At 42.7% G+C, this 5,266-nt stretch overlaps 1 pseudogene; it reads right to left on the reverse strand.

The window, feature by feature from the left end:
* Window positions 1-4,039: 4,039 nt before the first annotated feature.
* Window positions 4,040-4,961, reverse strand: LOC102840562 (annotated as a pseudogene).
* Between the last annotated feature and the right edge of the window lie 305 nt (window positions 4,962-5,266).

Raw genomic sequence — 5,266 nt, forward strand, 5'->3', positions numbered from 1 at the left:
GAAAAAAGACTAAAAAATAGCAACAACAAAAACTATACTGAATACTGCAGTCTCTAATCATAGAAAAGGGAGAGGAGGGAGAGCATAAAAGGAGAAAAAAAAAATCTGTAGCCTAATATGAGTATAACTTTAATGTCCTCTCTTCAGCTTCTTGCTTTCAAAGCTGCCTGCGAAATTTCAAGATACTAGTGTTGGTTGTTATGCTATACCTCAGGCTTTAATTTAATTTTTTGTCTGTTTTGTTTTTAAACTCTCCCTCTCTACAGCCCTGTCCTGCCCTTTCCCATATTAAAAAACAGAACAAAAAACAAACAAATAAGAAACATTCAGTGTCTGCTCTTGGGCTGAGTATCTGTGCACATGCATGGCAGAACCCACCAGTGGTGAGGGTGGAGTTGTCCACTCACTCAGGCTCCCCCTCTAGTCACCAGAATGGAGGTCGGCAACAGTGGGTGCGCCAATGACCAGGTACCAAAAGAGAAAAAGAAAATCAGAACAAAGCAAAACTGACAAAGTGTATTGCCCACCTTTGCCCCAAAGTTCCCACATTTTTTTCCCGTGGTGTTTCTGCTCTCCCCGCTTGGTCTTGCCATTTGGTCTTGCCCAAGATGTCGGCTCCGCACCTCCGAGACCAACCCAGCAGATTCAAAAGCACATGATTTTTTACTTTAGCTCCAATTTCCACAAGCTATAAGCCTTCAGACTTTAAAATAATATTCCTATCTCTGTGGTTCTGAGTTTTGGAGCTCTGCCCTGGATCTGCTTTGCCTGGTATTTTGTGTTATTGTGGATGGCGAACTTCACTTCACCTCCACCCTAGCCACCATCAAGCCCCCTTATGTGATTGTTCTCGTATTTTCCTGACTTCTTCCTTGTTTTCCTCCACCCCTTTTCAGAGCATTTAAATTTGTTTCCATATCATTCTTCTGAATTATTTCTCAGGCATATCCAAAACCTGCTCTTCCTCTTCTTGAAAGCCTTTGTCTGTTTGTATCTCATTTTTCTCAGCTATTCTCTTCTGATTTTGGACATGTTTTGATATCTTTTGTTGTTTTTTGTTTGTCATTTCCAATAGTTATGTTGTTTTTTAAAGCTTCAGTGGATGTTTGTTGTTGTGTTATTAAGATTATTGGGTGTCTCCTGGTGGATATGATCAGGTGATAGACTTCCCTTTTTGCATGTATTGTTTAGCAGCTGTTATTGGCTCTTGTCTCAATGGTGGAATATTATGAGGTATGGGTGTAGTTTGGCTATATGGCCACAATTGCTATCTCTTCTTGGGTAACATAGACAGGAAAAGCTCCCACCTTCAGGAAATATGTATGGTCAAAAGGTCCAAAAGTAGAAGCAATATATAAGCAGATAAAAGAACCTCCACTTTGAAACAAAAATAACATTGTATGCCTGTACCAGAGAAGCCTCCAGTAGTGAGTTGGGGTGTCCACTAACTCAGATCCCTCCCCTAGTCACCACTGTAGAGATGTGCATATAGATATTAAAAAGTTAATGGAAGAAAGATTGTTTACTATTTTTGTCTATGAAGGTCAGTTAAGTATCTGTGTGTACAGTGTAATTCTTGAAGTATTTGAGTCTTTTTATGTTGGAATTTTACAGATTGTTCATATGTTTTGTCTGTCAGATCAAGCCTGATTTTTTTTTTTTTCCTTTCTGGGTAGGCAGGTGTTATTGTCCCACACAAGTTAACTTTTGGGCTGGGACCGACAGGAAGAAGTCAAAAGCCACTGCAGCCAAAAGATTTTCCCTTGGACTGATGGGGCTCTTTCTCTCTATGCCGTGGGAAAGCTGTGGTCTCAATGCTGGACTTTTTTTGATGCGTGTGCCCCCACCCACCTGAAGGCGTCTGGGCTGGGCAAAGAGGCCACAACAGGGAAGAGGAGGGAAAAAATGTGTAAACTGCCTCTAGACCTCCTTTCACAAATGTCACTTCCCTGCTTTTAGCATAGGTTGCCTTTGCTGGTCTGTCTGTAGTCCCACCCTCTGACTTCTGTCTGGGCAGGATGGCCACAGACAGAGTCCCATGCCAATTTCTAAAATGCAGTGTTTTCTTTTATATCATGATTTTTCTGCTTGCGGTTGTGGGAAACTGACACTCAGACATTTATGATAGATCCAGAGCTTTGGTGTAGTTTTGTGAGAGCCGTGTCCCTGGGTTTTCAGCCCCTCACCCACAGACCCTGCCCTATCTGACTCTGCTCTGCTGCCTCCAACTGGAAGTCCTTATACTTTTATTTTTATTTATTTGTGTTGTTGCTGTTAAGTGCCATAAAATTGGTTTGATCCATCATGACTCTATATAGGGTTTCCAAGGAGTGGCTGGTGAGCTTGGACCACTGACCTTGCAGTTCAAACCAAATTTGCAGTCCAGTGCATTAACCTGAACAGGAAAAGGTAAAACATTAACTTACTGCCTCCCCTCCCAGGAGGCCAGCTAGAATGTTAATCAGATTACAAAATCCTCCCTGCCCAGGAGACAAGCTAGAATGTTAATCAGGTGACTAAATGGGATCAATCCTTCCCACCCAGGAGATAAAACTAGAATGTTAATCAATTTACTGAATGGGACCAATCTTCTGATATCCCCCCATCCTCAAACAGGTCCAAAACCTAGCTCCTCACCATTTCTATCACTATATAAGTCTGCATTGAACCTATACTCTGGGCTTAGAATCTGGAGAAGTGAGCTTCTCTGAGCCAGCCAGCTTAATAAAATCTGAAACTTTGCTTCACCTCTCTGAGTGGCCTTGGTGTCTTCAGTGACAGACCTAAAGCTACTGTATCATTTTCCAGAGCTACCATAACACTTTCCAGAGCTTCTGTAACACTTACAAGAGCTGCTGTAACAAACCCACAGTGCCACACCAGGACTGTTTTCTAATTACACCAAATGTTTTGAGTCAATTTATACAAATCTTGCAACACAAAACATTATTGAAGGAGTTAGAGTGAACATTAAAAAGAAATAAAACAAAGGTCGTGGAAACCTAGAAGAGGGTAAATGTTATTCTAGGGGAGAAAGGACCCCGAATTCAAGCATATTCTATTGTTTTTGGTTAGTGCCATTGAATTGGTTTTGACTCATAGCAACCCTGTTTTCAAGGAGTGTTTGATGGGTTTGAGCCACCAACTTTTTTTTTTTTTTAATAGTGGAAGAACAATGGATCTTTTAATACCTGCCTTGGTGCTTGGAAGCTAGGACTATAAACAGTATTAAACACACACACAAAAAGCTTGGACCGACATGTTTCTCAGATTCCATGTGCATCATCTTTGATCCCACTCAGTGGGAGTGGCAGTACTTGCCTGCTCACTACTCAGACAAGTCTTAGAAAAACTAACCACCAGTTTATGGGTAACAACTTTTACAACAGGGACCAACCATGGCCATAGCTAGCTTGTTACATCTATTAGCTCATTTTTGCAGTGTAGGGTTCAAGGGCAATTAGTATTAAGGGTCACACACACACACACACAAATGGGAGTGGCAAAACAGAAGAAAACACCTTAACTGGAATAACAGAGTCTATTAAAAACTCAAGCAGGTTCCTTGTCCTTTGAGATAAAAAGTACAAAAATAACAGCAAAACAACAGGAATAAAACCCATATGAATCAGTGGCATTCAGTTTCTATTCACAAAGGAAAAGCTCCAGTCCATCTTTTTTTTTTTTTTTTTTTAATTCCTGACATTACAGAACTAAACTGAAATGTATTAATATTCCACTCTTACATACCCATGACAAACAGAAAAAAAATTCAGGAGCCAAAAACAAAAAAACAAAACCCAGACAAAAAACTGGGAGAAGCTTATAAAACTAAATAAGGATATCAGCATTAACAGTTGAACAGAGAAAGAAATTAAAACGCTTTAATTAAAAAAATCACAAGTAGATGATAAAGTGTAGAAACTGAAAATTTACAAACTATTTAAAACCTGGAATCGCTGACTGCCCAGAAACTGCACAGATGGATCATGGGTGGTGGTGAACAGCAGAAAGAGTTTATGGATTAATCTGCATTGTTCTAGCTGCTCCCCATGCCACCCATCTCCAAGGAAAACCTGACACTGATTAGATATTAAGCCAGACTAATGTTGGCAGCAGATCCAGTGATGGTAACCTGCCTATCAGTAGATCCTTCTACTGGGTTCGCAATTTTGATCTGCACCCCAGACAGCTGACGGATCTCATTGATTTTGGTACCTTGACACCCGATTATGCAGCCAATCAAATAATTTGGAATGGTGAGTTAATGAGAAGTAGTCTGAGCAGATGCATCCAAACCTGCCCAATAGCCTTTCACCTCTGGAGAGCTGGATTCAATGCCACTGAATCTGGTGTTGCCATGCGTCATAGGAAAATGAGACTATTGCATTGCCAACTGGTGCAGCTTGGTCAACTCTAGAGGTAGTCCCTCCAGGTCAGGGTTGGGGCACATGGAAGGCGTGGTGTGGGGAAAGCTGTCACTGTCGCTGCCTGTGCTGTACCTGTCTTGACCACCTGCAAAGATAACTGGATAACTGGAAAGCTTGGGTCGGTACGGGATGGTTACGCCCTTCGGAGGGGACTCCACCATGACCACACTGATCTGTTCGACACACTCAATGATGGATTGGGGAATGCCCGCAATCATGATGGCCTGTTCAGTTGAGTTGGGAAGCATATCCCCTGCCATCTGGACCTGAGCCCCAGTACTCTCGTAGTTCCTTGATCTTGCAACCAATGAGAGAGCCACACTGACTAGCAGGAACAACCAGCCTCAGGGTAACTGGAGGTCTACTGGCAAATGTGCTATTGGTCATAGAGCTGCTGATATCTTCTTCCAGTTTGTCAATGAACATAACAAAGGCTTTAAAGATGGCATTAGTGGGTCCAGCCAAAATGATAATTCTCTCAGGACAATTTCCTTCTAAGATGTTGGTACGTGCACCACTCTCTTCGAGCATCTTCTTAACTGATTCTCCTTTATTTCCGATGATACTACCAACTTCCTTTAATCCACCTTCGATCACACTGGTGTCCATGTCGAGCTGTGTTTTGGGGAATTGGATTTTGAGCAGTCAAGTTACTGCAGGCGCGAAGCGACTGAGGTGGAAAAGGAGGTTAGGCGGTAAGGGGAAGGGCGGGAGGCCAGGGGCGGAACAATAGGGGCGGTCGAGAAGGCGAGGGGGCCCCTGTTGAGGGATGGAAGAGGAAGGGGGTTGTGGAAGAGGAAGGGGCCCCGGGAAGGGTGGAGGGAGGGTGGGCGGAC

This window comes from Chrysochloris asiatica, unplaced genomic scaffold, assembly GCF_000296735.1.
Source record: "Chrysochloris asiatica unplaced genomic scaffold, ChrAsi1.0 scaffold00368, whole genome shotgun sequence".
Taxonomy (NCBI): Eukaryota; Metazoa; Chordata; class Mammalia; order Afrosoricida; family Chrysochloridae; genus Chrysochloris; species Chrysochloris asiatica.